Source organism: Periplaneta americana, chromosome 3 (genome assembly GCF_040183065.1).
Source record: "Periplaneta americana isolate PAMFEO1 chromosome 3, P.americana_PAMFEO1_priV1, whole genome shotgun sequence".
NCBI lineage: Eukaryota > Metazoa > Arthropoda > Insecta > Blattodea > Blattidae > Periplaneta > Periplaneta americana.
In genome coordinates, this window is record NC_091119.1 from 111,099,760 (window position 1) to 111,120,082 (window position 20,323).

Genomic DNA, 20,323 nt, shown 5'->3' on the forward strand with positions numbered 1-20,323 from the left:
ATTTATAAATAAAACTTATCATTGTATCATTGAATAGGCCACTCATGTCAATTGATGCCCACAGGAGCAAGCGCGCGCTTTAGAGCCCAGGAGAGCCTGAGCGCTTTACAGCGGAAAGGAAAGAGACAAACGAAAGAGGTGGTATATGCCGCTTGGTCGAGCTATATTCGGGATGGCCAGCACTGATTCAATAGATAAAAGGAAGATAACTTATTAAAACTGTATCCATGTTAATTTTTAGATTTGCTTGAGAAGTATAAGTGAATTATAAGAATGTAAGTTTTAATTTTAATGCTCATTTTTCACAAGTTTGATTTTTTATTCAAAAGAAATATTTTCTCAACTTTTCGTATAGAAAAGTGAAATTTTCAGGTATAGGCCTATTTATTTAGTAGCCTTACAGAATGTTTTCGTAAATCTAATATACCTTATATACGTATTACTGAAGATAGTGTATTGAAAATTTTGAAAATATTCTAATGGAAATTGTTTGTAAGGAAATTAATTAACAAAGCAACTACTGTTACATCATAAGCAGACGATACGTGCCCATGTGTTGTAAAAATGTCAGCTCTATAGCTTCAGCAGATTTCGAGAAAATAATTTAATATTCTGATGATAGGAAGTTGCTCACAAATATCACCTTAAACGCATAATGCGATAAGAGTTTTGTTATGTAATATTAGTTACACTTAAAACAGATACAGTGCCTAGGTAACTTTGCTTTGTACTGTAATGTTGTTTTGATTAGTTTATTGATTACTTTTGTAAGGCTAAAGATACCATCAATATAAATTCCAACTTATCATGTCATACTCAATCTCTTTCTTTGGAATATCACTTTCTTTATGAATGAAGTGTTTCATCCACTTAATACAGTATAATATTATACTACTATGGAATTTAAGTGAATATTCCTTCTTAACTCTCTATTATGTTATTAAGATTTAAAACACAAGTGCAATATTAAGAAATCAGTGTTAGTACTTTTGTTTTACAGACAATATAGATAATATTAAACAGAAAGAAGCCATATAAAAATAACGACATAAAATTTCACGTTTCGTTTGAAGTTTGTGCACCACTGTTTTCTTAATCCAACAGGTTGCTTATTCATATACACAACCCTTCCTCTTTCCATACTTAGCGCTTGCTGCCCGCGCACGACGTCAAGGTCAGAAAAATTCGCTTGCTTTGACATCACTGGAATAGACAGATAATTTGTTATTCTAACAAGATAGAGCCAACCTACATAGACAAAAGATTATTCTGACAAACACATCAATGTGACTGCTAGTGATTGCATCCCTTACTGAAGTCTTCAGTTCTTAACTTAGAAAGATCACTCTTTGATCAGTTGATTTTATCGATATTTATATATGCGTACTCAGTGTCATTCTATGCGTCAAGTTCAGCCCTTATACCGTTATACTTCTCAAAAATTGCAAACAGAATCTTCGGATCAAACATGGCAGTGACTGGTTCACAATAAGAGTTGAAATTAATGAAGATTCAGAAATACCGTTCCTTCATGTAATATTTCTTGAGGCTTCCACAATATTGTAACAGAGATTGTCCAGAAATATCAGCATTCGTGTATCTTTACTTATAACTGTAATCCGGTGTAATGTAACACGTATCGAGCACCAAACCCATATTCAGAGTTTGGTTTTTAATAAAGTCTTTCACGACAAACAAATTAACTGTGTGAACGTAAATGTATATTTTCATTTACAAGTCATACAACTTATACAGGTTTGAAACTGCCTCAAAACTGCTAAAGATTCAAAGAAAAATACCACATGATCGCATATTATTATCCTTCAGTTTATTGCAGGTCATTTGATTAGAAATTTCCAGTGTCTTGTCATTTTAAGGTCATTTTACAGGTTTCTAGCGGTGGCAGCATTTACGTAGGGCTGATGTGACCATATACCGAACAGGATGAAACATTACTCTATTTTCGATCCTGTCCAAGTCTTTTGGAATACCGGTACCAGTGTGTCCTGGTATTATTTACAGAGCCTGTAGGTGACAGAGGAACTGACGTGAAACTCGTTTGCGAAGTAACACATGGTGCGTCCGTCACCTAACTATGCCAGACATCTCGTGCAACTTTAACTTCATTAACTATAAGTCTCGTCTTCAATTTCCCACGAAGTTTACGTGTTTCACAACAATTTTATTATGTATATAGTGCGCGAATGTTGTTACTGTTTATAGTTTATCTCCTTGAACTACTATTCAAAATACTAAGTTATTATTTAATATGTACCCGAATAAGAAGCTGAACTTTCGTATCCCCGGATTACATACAAAATTACATTTAACTTCACATAATTATAATTTGTACAATGTATAGGGTATTTCAAAAGTCAGTTCAAACATTAAACCGCTATAAATATTATAATAACTGAGATGGGGAAAAAACAAAAACGTCACAGTGTTGGGCAAACAACGGAGTTTACAAAACATTGGGAAGATGTCCGCCGTTCTCTTGTTCAACGTACAGCATTCTGTATCAGGTGGCCCGGGTTCGATTCCTGGTCGTTGCAAGTTACCTGGTTGAGGTTTTTTCCGGGGTTTTCCCTCAACCCAATATGAGCAAATGCTGGGTAACTTTCGGTGCTGGGCCCCGGACTCATTTCACCGGCATTATCACCTTCATCTCATTCAGAAACTAAATAACCTAAGATGTTGATAAAACGTCGTAAAATAACCTACTAAAAATGAATGTTTGGCGATCGTGTCATCAGTAGGCACTTTCCAACAATGTGGTCTCCGCGTCTCCAGATTTCAATCCGGCAGACTTTTGGTTGTGGGGTTACCTTGAAGAACGAGTTTTCCTGACACATCCAACAACCCTACTGCAACTGAAAGATGCCATCTCGCAAAAAAATTGTCATTATTCCAAGATATTATCTGCAAAATGCTGTGCATGGTGTCGCAGACAGAATGCTGTACGTTGAACAAGAGAACGGCGGACATCTTCGCAATGTTTTGTAAATCCCGTTGTTTGCCCAACACTGTGATGTTTCTGTTTTTCCCCTATCTCAAATATTATAATATTTATAGCGGTTTAATGTTTGAACTGACTTTTGAAACGCCCTATATATTATGGTGTCGTTTCTGCACTTGTCTTCATGCAGGATAACGCGAGATTGGGTTTCAAAACTACCACAAGGAGCTTCGTGCTGGAGCGCCACGTCAGGGTAATGGATTATACAGGGACATAATTTTATTTTTACTAACATTTTTAATATTAACCTGGCTATACCTTTCTATTAACGATTGAAACAGGAAACACCGTTTGCTACCCCTTCCACGACGGAGTTCGATGATACTGGCGTAAAATACAAATCACTTTACTAGGTATAGGAGGGAAGAAAAGTAGTTCATCCATTTATGTAAACTAGGAAATATCGCAATTTTGAGTTTGATAATTTTCATTAGGTTTTTGTTTAATCAAAATACAGTACTTATTAACACTTAGTGTTTTTACACACGAATTCAGCTATCCATTCGGAAGTATTAATTATACAGTGTACTGTATATTGTACTGTTACAGCAAATTAGCGTACAATATAGAGAATGAAGTTAAATTGAAAAAATAATCATAATATGGATATTTAAACACATTTTAGAAAATGGTGGCCGTTCATTTCGATACAGGCTTCAGTTCTTTTTTGCATATTATCGCACTATAGACTATTGTACCTAATTCCAATTACCAGTTTCGTCCTTCGTACGAGTAACTCATGTTGAAATAATTCTGTACCTACTCTATAAAAGAGTATCTTACGTACTGTAAATTCAATCTTCACTTCTGCCCGATCCGAAAAGATAAAATCACTCAGAAATGCTATCTATTGTCCGTTCAAGTGGTTTTGTGGCAGGTTTGTAGAAAGGGGGGGGGGGAATCACGTGACAGTTAATTACTTAAGGAGGCCTTTTTATTAAAGTTATTTTAAACACTTGTATAATATTACGTAGACGTCCAATTCCTAACAGAAATTAATGTTTTCAGAAAAGAGCTAAGATAGCCCAGCTACTAGACTTAACAGAGGGGCGAACAGAAGCAGGTGGGGGAAACCGGGATGCGACATAGAGAAACGGACGACAGTACCCGTACGAAAATATGATTCAATATTGAAAGCTCTTTCGTCACTGGAAAACGCAAACATTTTTCTGAAACGTACTATACTCAATAACTCAGTACTGCTTACGCGGTCTCGGCTCTGTGTCGTGAAGTGTTGGAAGTTTACTAGTAGAGGGGTGGGAGTGAAGTACATTCCAAAACTCAGGTACAATAAAAATTGAAGTAAAAATAAAATGATGTCCCTGTATAATGTAATATAGTTAATTTTTCCCAAGTCTTCATATATGTAGGCTATATTGTAATAATTAAATTTAAAGTAACACGTTTCTGTTAAAATAGACATTTAAAAGTGGCATGAATCTCAGAATACATTACACTTTGCTTTGATCCACTCTCTTAATACAAATGTGTTTGTGACAGTGAAAGATATCTTGACCTGAAGGTTAGTGGGACTTAAAATAATATTCGCAACGAAAAGTAGAAATGATTCTGCATTATAATACATAGGAATCTAGACACATTTCATTTATATCATCATGCTATGTTGGGGAAAAGAACTTTTAGATCACTTTGAGTTTATCATCATTTGGTTTCAAACAAAGACCATTATTTTTTTATTAATATTATAATATTTCATGTTCATAATTTCCGGATGAACCGATTCGCAGATACATAATATGAACAAAATCCATACAGTAATTTAGGAGAAATCGCTGTATATACATATTAGGGATAAATGACATACCCGAAAACATTTTTAACAAAAAAAGTCTTTAAAATCACTTCCGTACTGGGTGCATGAAGTGAAACCTGATGTCACGATTTTATATTAGTGGTTTTTTTCGTTCACTGTGAACCGAAACAAATGGTGGTGTTGGAGTTAATGTATCCTGATTTCGGTGTTTAAAATGGTTTAATTTCGGTGAATATTTCATTAAAAGACAAGCAATTTCATGCATATTTCGCACTCTAAAGAAACATAAAAATTATAAAATAACATTATTTAAAATTACTGTATTATTGAAACAATCCCTTTGAAACTAACAGAAAATTGTTTGCATCGTTACTTAAATTCATAATTCACTTCCATTTCACTGTGAGTGGGTGACGGCACTGCCTTCTTGATCTAGCGAAGGCAGTTGTTGCGGGAAAGAGAAATAACCATTGCTTGCTCGCGCTGCTCTCTGGAACTAGTCCCTGAAACAATGCGTACATCGTTGCCAAATGTTACGCGCATGTAATGCTGAACGATCAGATCTGTAGAAATGTTAATGTAACGAAGGAAATTTTTACATTTTATTTGCAAGAGAGAGTCGTTTTTCTTGCGTATTGTAATTGGGCTTTGCCTGTTATGTTCAATAACAAATAAAAATAAAACCTGTCTTTTTTGTTGACAATAGCATGATTATGAAGTAATTTTGTGAATTTATATCAATTTCGTGTAAAAACCGTGGATATATTTCACTTCATTTTGTACTTCCATTAAGGCATTTGCATTTTCCATGCATAAAATTAAGTTTTTAACACATTTCGCGTATATCGTTAATACCACAAAATCACACCCAAAACATAACTGAGTTTGTGCGAGTCGATACAAACGCTGTTCATCGGCCTCTAATTTTTGAGAGAAGAATCAGAGATGCTGTAAACTTTTATTTCCGCGAAAACCTCTAAATAGATATATTGCAGAATCAGAGTACCTTGTCATGAGAAATTATAGAATATCACACTGTGATGTTTCCTATCAGATAGACACTCGCTGACGATAGTAGAGGGCGAATTGATAAAGCTTGCACTTTAAATGCTGCTGTCCATTGACTTTAGACTGCACAACCCCCAAAGGGATATCGTCATCCCCAACTTTTAGCTTTATTTGTACACACAAGGCATTGATTGGTCTAGACCAGCGGTTCTCAACCTGTGGTCCACGGAATCCTAGGGGTCTGCGAGTGATTCAAAAGAGGTCCACGGAACCAAGGCGTGTTTTCAAATTATATTTTAATTAAGCTGAACTTTTATTATTCTCTGATTTTTTCTCAGATTGTTGGAATAGGTTTTGCTTATGTCAGACTTTCCAAACGCATATTTTAACAGTAACGAAATCATACAAATCTGGCTTTCAGGTAGTAGCTCCCTGTAAAGCAAGTTTGAATAATTTCAAGGAAAAATTGTTCCGTGGCCGGGTATCGATCCCGGGAGCCTTCGCTTAGCGCGCGAACGCTCTACCGACTGAGCTACCCCAATTTTTCCTTTTTTATCCACACAACTCACATGAGCTGACAAGACGCCAGAACTCAACTGTGAGTGTACACAAATACTGTGTAACTTTAAATTGTGGCTTTCTGTTAACGTACCTCCAGTAACAAATGTATTATACAAATCTGGCTTTCAGGTAGTAGCTCCCTGTAAAGCAGGTTTGAATAATTTCAAGGAAAAATTGTTCCGGGGCCGGGTATCGATCCCGGGACCCTTCGCTTAGCGCGCGAACGCTCTACCGACTGAGCTACCCCAGGAACTATACACGACACCGTCACAATTTTTCCTTGAAATTATTCAGTAATGAAATCGCCTAAGGATTTACCTTGGCTTGCAAGTTTTGCCTGCCTATTTGACATTCATATCTTTTTAATTCTTTAAATTCCAGTGAAGAGCCTTACCGGTGTTACTCTTCGGACAGTTGATTAAGCAATAGCAATTTATTAACAAAAATTCTTCGTAGTCTCATGCAGTGTTTCTTACGGACGTCGAAGTATTTTCAAATTATACCCTGCACCTATACAGAATGGATGTAATATAACTGTACAATTTTTAACAGCTTATTTCTTGGATAGAGCGCAACAAAAAATTCTAATACCATATTAGTCTGAAATTAATATTTCTCTCAGAAAAAAATAGAATTTTTCCCTTAATGTTAAAATGTTTTGCTCGGTAAGTACTGTCCGAATGATGCTGATTTTTACTCTTATAATCAGAGAAACTGAAACGGAATGAATGCACATTTTTCAATAAAATGAGCGATTTTCTTGCGAATCATATAAGTAGGCCTAAATAAAAATATTAACACTTAGGCCTATCCTTAATTCTTGCCATTAAGGGCCGATTTCACCAAACACATTTAAGTTTAATTGACACTTAAAAGGACATGCATTTCACCAACACAAAATGGGCTTTAAGCTCTCATTAAACTGCATTTTAAGTTAATTGGTCAATATTTGGCCATTTAAATAATCCTGCATTAACGACGATAATTTTCATCATGGCAGGGAGAATGATGGACTTGATATTTAAAGATGCTGATTTCTTGTTTGAAGATGATTTCTTACCAATACGGGCGAGGATAATTTCCCAAGAAAAGATTATTTAGTACAGTGAACGACAAAGATTTCCAAATGCGATGTACGTTAAGCAAAATATCAGAAATTTATATTTTTATTCTGTATTTTATTTTTGTTTTATATCTAATAATTTCAATATATGTGTAGTAAAAGATTTTCGTATATGGAACTACTTTGAATTTCTCCATGTATAGTAGCTGCATGTATTTTTATTATTCGTTCTTTTACAGCTTCTGTAATGTGCTACATAACAACTGTAATTTAATTACTCATATTTCATAATTACTTGAATCAAACATGCCAAATCTAGACAGTTTAATAGACTTTTACTTGTAGGCTATCATAGTTTATTCCGGCTGGAATTGCCATCTGTCCCACGTGCACGGGCCACAATTTCATGAGAAAATTTCTTCCCCCATAAAGACTCGAACTAACGCTAGTCCAAGGCATGACACTCTACGTAGTTACGGCGCTGGACTGAGAAGCGAAATACGGCAGGCAATGTGTCCCCAAAGCCCTATGTACCGGTACAGCGGCCGGATAGCTCAGTTGGTAGAGCAGCAGACTGGAAGGTCCGGGGTTCGATCCCAGGTGGTGACAGGATTTTTTCTCGTTGCCAAACTTTCAGAACGGCCTCGAGGTTCACTCAGCCTCCTATAAAATTGAGTACCGGGTCTTTCCCGGGGGTGAAAGGCGGTCAAAGCGTGGTGCCGACCACACCACCTCATTCTAGTGCCGAGGTCATGGAAAGCATGGGGCTCTACCTCCATGCCCCCCAAGTGCCTTCATGGCAAGTTACGGGGATACCTTTACCTTCACAGAATTAGACCTATTTCTACGTTTCATTGCGAATATTCTATTGGCCGGTTTCACCAAGCTTCTTTAAATCAGCACAAACGACTTGTCAACAAATGGATCGTTTAATTTTAACGGGATCTTTAAAAGTTGACGGTTTCACCAAGCCTCGTATCTTTAAAATTAACAGGCGTTTACTAACGAGGGGATTTTGTACATGTATCTTGCATGTTTTGTTTTTCATACGACCATGGCTTCGAAATCGCGAATTTCATTGGTTACATATGATCATGGCTGACTTTGTTTGGTATGAGGAAATAATCATAAGCAAACCGGTAAGAGGCAGTAATTTTAAGAACATCTTCCTAAATACAACATGTTGTCATACCGCAATTAAAAACAAAAATACAGATGCTTCCAAATGTAAATAGTAGGAATGTAGAGCAGTTAAATTGTAACTTCTAAAGGAAATCTAAGAAAATTTAGCGGACTATAAGGCCGACAGCTTCAAACTGATGGCACAATTAATTATATACAAAGCATTCTAAGCAGTTATATTAGGCCTAAATTTAGGACGGGAAATCGCTCTTCCATAAATTGCATACCAATTTTCCACTGTATTTCATGCAGATTTATGTAGTACCCTGTAACAATTTTGCTATGCTTATGTGGCAGGATTCAGGAGAGGTGTCATTAAATTGGATTTTAAAGGGTATCCATTGTCTCCTAAAAGAAAATCTCTTTGCACCCTTTTCATTTAAAAGGCATCCTCCTTTGGAATGTTGTGCTATCCGTGTAGACCGTAACATTATCTTAAACCGAGAAGAATCTGTTGAAGTGGCGTTAAGTGGGTGATTCCTATCTGACGTATTCTAACCTATTACAACTAAACTAGCGCTGAGGTAGTTCTGCTGGTTTCAGAAGTGAAAATCGTTGAATTTATAAGGGATTTTTTTGTGTGTGGTAATGCAGTTGATCGTATATGCAAGGCACAACAAAAACCTAAACTAATCAAACGTAACCTGTCACAGATTCTTATGTGCAAGGTGTATAAGCAGAGTACGAAGGAAACTACCTCAGCGCTAGTTTAGCCACAATTTTTCTATGCGGAGCTTTACATAGGCCTATGCAATTGTTTGAATATTGAAGGAAAAACAGGATCTTCTATTGCAGAATCTTTTGGCTATATTACTGCCAGAATATACGATTGAGACATGTACTGTACACAATCTATGTTGTCTGTGACAACAGAAAATTTAGCTATAAGCTTATTAGGCCTATAGAAATAATGACTATTGTAATGTTGATGCACGTCTGATATTTTATTCACATATCTAGACAATACAGCTTTTGATACCCCGTTCATATCATCAATTATTATTTCAAAACTTCCCGCAACGTTATCTTAAAGCAAGAAGAATCTGTTGAAGAGGCGTTAAGTGGGTGATTTCTATCTGTCGTATTCTAACCTATACAGTGGTATTCAGTTTCTTCTAGAATCATTCTTACTACTTATTTCCTTAATGTGTAGCTTTCGTGGAATTCTTTATCACTTAAATCTTCAAAATGATTATTCCGAGTGTTATTACAACATATAAGTTCGTCGTTATGTTTAAGCTCTAAATAAAGAACTTCATCACCGAATAATTACGTCCGCCATGTTGTTGACTTCTTAACGCATCGTCACTGTTTTAACGCGACGAATAGGTCCTAATAAATTAACGATGAATTTAAAGATGCGTTAGCAATAATGATACTTGGTGAAACACAAAAAATGACTAACGTGTCATTAAATTATTTAACGAGACGTTATAATGATAACGAAGGTTGGTGAAACCGGCCATATGTCTGTCAAACGCCTCAGGTCACACCAGTTAAGATACAAAGCATAGCAGAGGAAGTGTCGTTCTTGTATTAATATTCGTTGTAAATGAACCACTGAAGAGGGTAACTATGTTAACGATCATATCACTTTTAAATTGCCAATTTTCATAAATATAAAAATATAGATAATTAATTTCAATAAATGTGTAACTACTTCGCATAATTTTTTTTCATCTTCATGAAGGAAGAAAATTGGACGGGAATCATGACTGTACCTACTGCACTATATGGATTATGATGGTGGTGATGATGATGATGATGATTACTGTTATTATTATTATTATTATTGTTATTATTAGTATTATTATTATTATTGTTATTATTATTGCATTAATGAAGTCGACTTCGTTTGAAATAAAATTTATAAAGACTGTATTTTGTCTGCAATGCAGTTCATATTATTCAGACGTTTGTTAAATGATTTTATTTAGGTAAGTCCTTTAAATCAAATATCTTGGAGCAATAATGACAAATATAAATGACACTCGGGAGGAAATTAAACGCAGAATAAATATGGGAAATGCCTGTTTTTATTCTGTCGAGAAGCTTTTGTCTTCTAGTCTGCTGTCAAAAAATCTGAAAGTTAGAATTTATAAAACAGCTCTATTACCGATTCTCTGTATGGTTGTGAAACTTGGACTCTCACTTTGAGAGAAGGACAGAGATTAAGGGTGTTTGAGAATAAGATTCTTAAGAAAATATTTGGGGCTAAGAGGGATAAAGTTACAGGAGAATGGAGAAAGTTACACAACGCAGAACTGCATGCATTTTATTCTTCACCTGACATAATTAGGAACATTAAATCCAAACGTTTGAGATGGGCAGGGTATGTAGCACGTATGGGCGAATCCAAAAATGCATATAGAGTGTTAGTTGGAAGACCGGAGGGAAAAAGACCTTTGGGGAGACCGAGGCGTAGATGGAAGGATGATATTAAAATGGATTAAAGGGAGGTGGGCTATGATGATAGAGACTGGATTAATCTTGCACAGGATAGGGACCGATGGGGGGCTTATGTGAGGGCGGTAATGAACCTGCGGGTTCCTTAAAATATATTTGTAAGTAAGTAGGCCTATGTCCTTTGAATATCCGGGTAGCTCAGTTTATAGAACAAACAGTTACGTACTGGAAGATCCCGGGTGACGGCGGACTTTTTCTCATTTCCAAACCTCCAAAACGTCCCTGAGTGTACTAATTCTCTTGTCAAATTGAGTGCCGGGTCTTCTCGTTGGTAAAAGACAATCAAAGCGCGTTGACGACCACACCACTCCAGTCTATTGCCGAAGTCATTAAAATCTTGGACCTCTATCTACATATATCATCCATGCGTCTTCAAGGCATGCAAAGACACTACATTACTTCATTTGTGTCTTTGATTAATAAAGAAAAATTGCTGATAAACGGTGTTGTCATTCTCAACCGGATAAAGGAACTGAATTGTTGCGAAACGCTTAAAACGTATAATGAGAAACCAAGTATAATTGTTTTATTCTTTGCATTCCTGGACCATTTTACGCCACAATTTGTGGATTTTACTCTTCTTCTTCTATCACACATTATCGTCGGCTTAGAGTGTAAACCTGATAACCGTCAGAAATAAAATTTTACAAATGAAGCAAAAAATTGAGTTTAAATTAACTCTGAAACTTAGTGCTTTGCTTCCCTTGTAAAATTTTCTTTTTGGCGGTTAGCAGGTTTACACTCTAAGCCGACGTTATGTTCCTTTTGTAAAATAGTGTCGTAACATATTGTTAATAGTGACATTCATGATCACAAGCCGCCGTGATAGTTCATTTCTTAATTGACAGAGTGCTGACTTAATGTCAACCGCGAACCCGAGTTCAGATCCCGTCGATGGCGGAGTTATATTTGTATTAGAAAAGTCAAGATTGTGAGGGTTATGAACACCGTTTTTTCCTCGTCACCAACACTTGCAATCATATATATATATATATATATGGTACAGATACGGAATTAAAATTTGAAGCAAGTCTTGATGGGAGTCCACCTGTATGTAAGCAACAATTTCGCATGACTTTCCACAAATATAGCATAGGGTAAAGTTGCCTAATTCCGTGATACCCCTAATTCCGTGATACATTTTTTTCACTGAATGTTACGGGATTGGATATCTTGCTAGGAAGTTCACCGATGTCTCAAAAGTAGGCGAAAAATGCACTGTTTCGAGAAAGATGTCACGGAATTAGGTAACTTTACCCTATATACAGGATCTCTTGTTTACTGCACATACGCAGTGTGTTGTAAGCGAAATTTATACAATAAGGGAGCTCAAAATTGTATGTCTGTATCTATACATGACCAGAAATATAGAAGACCTGAATTACATTTTCGGCAAGAAAAAAAAAAAAACCGTTGAGACGTAACCCTCTTTCTAAACTGGACACTTGTCCTTTATTTTGTGTTTGTCTTGTGTTATTTCAAGCGTTGGTCTTCAATTCTGACTACATGACGATTGAGCCCTTCTACATTTGAATATCTAATGTTTATAATTCTCATACAAGTGGGAAAGAAAAAGGACGCAGTCCTGAAAATAGCTATGATGATAGTGATGATGGTGATGATAATAATAATAATAATAATAATAATAATAATAATGGGCTGTCGTGCTACGGATATTTTTTACATGAATGTTATTTATTTATTTATTTATTTATTTTGCTAATAATTGTAACATAAAATATAATATATACAGAAAAAACATTAGCTCGCCTCTGAAAGAGTAGAACTCGTGCTCAGGGGCGGATTCCTGAATTGAAATTAATAAGTATACAATACAATTTGTCTTGTGTCTACTATATTGATTGTATCTTCTTTCATTTCCTGTCACTATTTATTTCACCTTAATTAATTATTTGTCCAATATTTTATTTATTTACATTGGCTACTATCACTACATTTCTTTTAACAATAAATATTCTGCATTTACTCGATCTTTAGTCGGAAGTCCAGATGCAAATCCCGGCTGGAATTAATAGTTGCGGAATGTGTTGCGGCATGTTTCTTCGGAATGACGCAGTTTCTCATCCATAATTTCACAATTTCAGCATAATATTAAGAAGCTGACACTCCTCCGGGCTTATTTGATTCATCGATGTGTTTCGCGCCTCTAGGGTGTCGTGATCACACACTCACTAGCCACACTGGGAGAGCGGTTCGCTCCGGGCCCGGGCGGCTCTTTGGTCGATACTGCGAGCTCTGCGAGACAACACACGTCACGCAGTCTTGGGTTCGGGCCCCTCCTCCTGTAAAGAGAACACATTACCCAGGATAACCTCCGCAAAGAATTACGGCCACTTTACGGGAGATTGCGGGAATCCGGTATAACAGTCCGCGAATTAACTGTTAAAAATTTCAGTAAGGTACATTATTATTCAGTATTATGGCTTAATTTCTCTCTTGAATTCACTTTATAGGGCTACATAGGAACAGAAGAAACTCTATTCTCTATCTCATGTCTAAGCCTAATGCACATAATATTTATAACACACAGTTCATTCTCGATTATCCGTGTTGCGGATTAGCCGTAGTTTCTCTCTATTACCCGTGTTGCGGATTAGCCGTAGTTTCTCTCTCTCTATTATCCGTGTTGCGGATTAGCCGTAGTTTCTCTCTCTCTCTCTCTCTCTCTCTCTCTCTCTATATATATATATATATATATATATATATATATATATATATCTGAGTTTTAAATAGTCTTACATTGTTTCTCTGACTGCTATGACAGAGAACAAGTATTGCCTTATTCTCCTTCCAGATAACATGTCCCAACAGGACTCTTTCTCTCCTCCTGCAAACAGCTTTCTCTTCATCCCCGATCACTCCTATCTTGAAAAATGGAAGGGTAGTACGTACATATCGTAGATATTCGTCCCTTGCTACCGTGTTTGTTAATAGGTGTCAAGTGTTACAACCTTATATAGAAAGCAGTGCCTTTAAAACGTAAGATAGTTGCTTTAGCAACATCAGATAAACTGAAAAAAGTGGGTAAGGAAGTGCAATGAAGTCAGTCTCACATACGATTTTGGTGAACCGGTAATACATGATATTAAAAAAGGACAGGGGTTCATAGGATCCCTATAATAAGGTAAAATGTTTAAGCTCTCGCTTGAATTTTATTATAATATTTAGATTTTTCAAGGAATTGGTTGTTATTTATAAGTAGCCTATCGATTGTGGCTGTGATTGAAAATGAAATAAATTTAATGCAATTTATGTGTGGTATTATTTTTCTTTTATTTGTTTATTTATTGAATATATATATATATATATATATATATATATATATATATATATATATATATACACAAGTATTTATAATGGAATTACTATACCATTTGAATTAGTATGTTGTAGGTCAGCGGTTGGCAAATTAGCTTATTTAGTACAAGTAGAACGCGACTTCTCAACCCACACCCTCTAGTTCACCAGACAGGGTCTAGCATACGAGGTGAATGAGCTAAGTAGGTTTGCTGCAGAGATGAACAAAACTAACTGCCGCTCTCGCTCGCTGTGTTCGTTGCATTTGTTTTTCGAGTCTCGTCTCGTCATTCTAGTGCGCTTCGAGTCTCTCTCATCATTCTCGAAATAACATTTGGTCGGCGTGAAAAGATTTCGTAACTCTGAATAACATACATCATTGAAATAGATAACATTATAAATATTTAAATGAGACAAAAAGACAAAACAGAACTGTATCTTAGTTATCAAAATGTTCTGTTTCTATTATATGGTATTACTTATGGTTATATAAATCGAAAAAAAAAAACAATTCTCAAATAAATTTGCATATCTAAGAAACATAAAACATAACGTTAATATCTTTTTACTTGAGATTACACACTTGACCTCAAACATATGAAAAGAAAATTTCTAGTCTTTTAATAAGGGCCTAGTAATTAAATTGGGGAACGGATTATTATATACTGAAAGTGAAAATGATGTTTCAAATAGGCTACTTGATTGTTTATACATATATAACAGTTGCCAAAGTAGATAAAAGTTGTCAGGTATAAACAACTGTGGCGATTCAAGGTTCCTTGACGTTCGGGACTTTGGGAGTGATCAAACTCGACGTCTCGAAACACTCACAAGCAGTCTTTACGTCAACGACGGGACGTATAAACATTGTCGTGCGGGTTTTCGGCTTTGCGGGAGCTGTTAGTCTTGCTTTCTCGATCGTTGTTCATCTCTAGTTTGCTGCGATCACTGTAGAACAGCTGAAGGTATAAAATGCCGACCATTGTTGTAGAGCTATGTTAAAAGAAGTAAGAAATATACAGTAATAAAGTAATTCATGCAAGAAAGTAAGTATATTCCTCTTCCAAACACCATAACAGTGTAACACTCTGAACCATTGCTAAACAAGTGTGTCAGAAGAGTGTGGCGTAACTCATTGCCTTTGTTAAGCAAGTGACATTAGATGTTGAAATTTCCGTAACATTTCGTTCATTTGACTGTCGAGCATATATATTTAACTTTGGAAAAAAAAAATGATAACCTTATTTTAATCGCGCGGCAAGTTAGCACACTACACTATTATTCGATGTATTTTGTGTTAACCGCGATTTAGATTATGCGTGTTTCTTTTTACTCTGAGGTTCAGTTGAAATTAATAATACACATAAATAGAGTTAAGTTATTTGCGTCTCTCAGTTACAGTATTGGCACGATTTTGTATCCTAGGAACCGCATGTAGTCGACGTGGATTGTTCTAATGCTACATGAGGATATTAACTCTGAAGCTCAAGCGGTGTTAAAGCTTATAAAATGAAGTAAACAGGCGACCCTGTCATGCTGCTGTTGAGCCAGGTTTCAGATAGTGCTCTGCTACATCTGTCTAACCTACTGGGTTAGTCTATTTCGGCATTTTATTTTCAAAATTTCTCTAGATTTCTTGAACACAACGGCGAAAAAGGGGTGAGACAAGTGACCTACTGGCTTGGAGTTCACATAGATTGACATATATATATATATATATATATATATATATAAAATATACCTTTTAGTTTATTTTTACCCCTTTTTTCCCTCATTTATTCGGATTCAGATTGATTCGTATTTTCAATTGAGGCTTTCAGAATCCAAACCGATTACTTCGACTACGTTTTCTAACACAATAGAAACTAAAGTTGAAAATGTTTAAGTTTCGATACAGTAATCAATAAACAAAACAGATGCTCGATCTGCATGATTGTAGCCGAAGTTAGACTGTTTGGAACTGATCAATTTTGTCCATAGGATGCGTTCAACCGCGTAATTCAATTACACAGAAAGTGGAGTTAGTCGATTTGGCTTCTGAACACCTTATATTGCAGTATGTGGGATCTGCTCGTATTATGAGCACGATTGTACTGACGCCACACATTAAGATTAACTCTGTGCGTTTCGTCTCTATTTAATAATGCGCATAAATGAACAGCTATTTCTCTGTGTCATTTCTTGAATTCACACAATTTTGTATCGTAGCAACCTCATGTAGAATGTACTGACGCGACGCACAAAAGCTAACACTAACTTTCGTCTGTAATAAATAATACACATAAAATGAAGTGAGAAACTATTTCTATATGTTGATTGCGGAATTTACATGATTTTGCATCTTAGCGACAACAGAGCTATTGCAAACATAGATTGCTCTAATATTAGACTACTCCGAATTATAAAATGAAGTAAACAGCCATTTCTGTGTTAGTTTTAATATTATACAATTTTATATCCTAGAAACCATACAGTCTATATTTCCAACTGAAATTTTTTAGACATCATATCGTAAGACTAACTCTTGAGTTTCGTCTGTTACTAATGAGCATAAAATAAAATAAACAGCAATTTCCATATATGTCACTTTCATTTTCTTAACAACAACCACTGTAGTTAACATATAGACTATTATCATAACGCTGAAAAATTTCCGAATCATAGCTATGCTGTGCTGCAAGCTTTTGAACGGAGAATTACATCTGGTGCTACATAGTATGTGTATGCCAACTTATTATAGATTATACATTCATTTTGTTTTGTTATTCTTAGTTACGGTTTCTACAGGTATAGGTGGAATGAAAGCTACATAATATAAAACAGGCATATCAAAACCCTGCACATTGTGCAGTCGCGCACATTGTGCACTGGTCTGCGTGCAACGTGCAGTTCCAATTCCCCTACCTGGAGGGAGTGAATCGGCTTGGAGGGGAACGTGACAGGGCTGTACAGTACCTATAGTAGCAGATCAGCTTTTGTTTCAGTAACACAGATCAATACGGGTGCTCATTGAACTGTGATTGTGAATGCGTTATTGAAAATAAAGTGAGGAATCCACAGATATAACGAAGAAGAGAAATCACGATTCATATAACATAACTGTTATGATGTTTTCCTCAGCCAATAGTAATTATTTAAAAATGAAAGGCTTTCATCATATCATCTGGACCTAATAGTGATATGAGAATTTAAATCATATTAGTAAAATTCTCAAAATATGATATTCGCCTGCTCTTATTTCCTAATTAGTACTCTCACGGCAAGATAAACATGAAAATGATGTTGTTTTGGAGTCTGTACTAACACAGCCATCAATGGTTAGACGACTTACAACTTTTATTTGATAAGCTGATAAGTGATGAGAATATAGTGAGTAATACATGTGAGGCTCTTGAGGTTGTAAGGGAAGGAAGAAAGCAACTATTTGTAAGGCGGAAAAATTTTCTGGAAAAATAATACATAATGGCTAATTTTCCACCTCACGTTACTATATTATCTAATATACTTACGTTAATAAATCTTTAAACCTGACATAAAGAAAATGTCCTCGCTTCACTCAATTCAATAATGCTCCCAACTTTCTAATACTTGCTCTCAACGTTTTCCAAATAAACTATATATAAATTTAAATTCAAGCTTAATTTATCCAATTTATTAATAATAATGTGAATTTATATTAATATACAGCAAGGAAATGATTCCAGTGTAAAAGCCTCACAATGTCCTATTGCATGTAATTGGGAGTAAAATATTTTCTTTCTTAGCATTTGTGCACCAATGGTCCCAATAATGCTTGAGGAACAATGAAAGAGTATTACTTTGAAATAATCAGTACCTACTACGTAAAATGAAATATTGTGTCCTTTTTTGTTGTTCCGAAATTACTGCAATATTTATATTTTCTTCAAATACCGTATACAAATCATGTAAATAAATTATTCTTTACAAACGACTGCATTGTGAATTGTAACTGAGTAAGTCTATTGTTTCTTGTGTTACAATTATTGTCAGATATAGAAACTGACAATAATTGTGTTTTTCCTTCTGCTAAGTATGTTTATAATGTCCAAATGTCAATTTAATTGAACACTAGAAGCGCAGAATAGATTCTTATACATCCCTCCCGCTAAGAACTGGTAAGAGCAACACGTGAATGACGCAATCTGCACAGACCGGCGTTCCGCGCACATACACTGCACTTTCAGTGTCTGATTTTTGACATGCCTGATATAAAACAATAACTACAAAAATCTGAATCACAGAAACATCTGAATATCACGTCATGTCAAAGTCACCTACATTTACGGAAGCGAATTTCCACTCTCGCGCACAGTCTTAACCGGATTGTGTACTATCCCTTTATTTTCACTTTTGACATAATTATATGGTCTTTTCTAAATCCTTGTACCCTCGTCCACTCCTCTCAGTGCGTTTCGCCGGTCGCTATGGTATTTTGCTCCAAAGTTTTTGGGCATGTTTCAAATTTTCACTACTATTCACATAAACTGGGTCTCGTAACACTTATAATTTAATCCTGCTGTTCTGTTACATTTTACTATACGAATGTGCTGTTCGGGTCAATATGACCCGACCTATTATAAATGCATATAAAATTACAAAATCATGTTTGTGAACATTTGTATGACTACAATAACATAGTTTATCATTATTGTTATTAATATTACTGTTATTTATTTATTTTATTATAATCTTACGTTATTTTGCTTTTTTTTACTATTATTCGTTTGTGATATTTTATTTTGCTATATTATTCATTTGTTTTTTTCTACATTCTTATTAAAAATTAATAACAACAAATTGAAGAAACATACTTGTTTGAATGAAATGTTTAACTTATAATACAACAATAGGCCTTGAAATAATTATAGATTGAACTAAACGCTTGTGCTATGTTATAATGATTAACTTCTGTCTTATGTTTTGTGTAACACTCATGATGTACTTAATCACAATTCTTTCTCATTGCTTACAATTATGTGACACAAATATGTGACATGACCTTTACAATATGTTTGCTGTAGTTTCCATACAACATGTTCGTTTTTTGTCATTGCTTGATGGACAGAACTTACAGCGTTCATGTTTTACAGTTTTTCCTCTTGTAGACTCTGATACCGGTACTGTAGTCACAATTTTAGGTTTCTGAATGTTCTTGACAATTCTGATTGCTTCCTCTGTTCTTGAAAAGTGCTTTCTTGATGAAATATGTTCCTTTGTCAGTAATTTTTCAAGTTCCTCTAAGAATAATCTCCTTCTAGTCAATTTATTTTCATTCCAATTTGGGTCTATCGAAGTCTACAAGACATATGCATTGTAAGCAGATACATCAAGAATGTTGTAGAAAAATATCACTGGCCATCTGTTTGTTTTTCTTTTGCAAGTATATGTATATGTTACTTGGTCCAGTGTGTCTACAGCCTCTTTGGATGTATTATAATCTAAAATCATTTGAGGCTTCTTATCATTCCTGTTGCTGACTTCATTGACATGATGCAGTGTACTCATTAGCACAACATTTTTGTTTTTCTTTGGGACACAATTAACCACAGTAGTATCATTTGTGAAATAGAATGAAGAACTGTGTATTTCCTTGTTGTTCATTTGCTGTGGAAGTTCTGGCTTATTTTTCCGTATAGTCCCCAACATTGTCATTTTTTTTAAGTATTGTTCCAAATTGTAAGAAGTGAAAAATTTGTCACAAGTTACATTTTGACCCCTTAGGTTACTGGAAAGATCACACACTACCCTCATACCCTGACTTTTTTCTGATGGTCCATATTGTTTCCCTGTATAAACTTGTGCTACCAATGCATATGAAGTTTTGCTGTCACAAAGCGCCCATATTTTTTATTCCGTATTTCGATGGTTTGCTGGGAATATACACCTTGAATGGACAGCGACTTCAAAATCC

General features: G+C 35.3%; 1 protein-coding gene and 1 non-coding gene across 3 annotated transcripts in view; one reads left to right on the plus strand and one right to left on the minus strand.

The window, feature by feature from the left end:
- LOC138696384 (uncharacterized) overlaps positions 1–20,323 on the plus strand; it is a 485,809-nt gene that overhangs the window by 108,636 nt on the left and 356,850 nt on the right. The gene's annotated exons all lie outside the window — the stretch shown is intronic.
- Positions 6,540–6,613, minus strand: TRNAS-GCU (transfer RNA serine (anticodon GCU)). The gene has a single exon. It is a non-coding gene; the product is annotated as a tRNA-Ser (tRNA).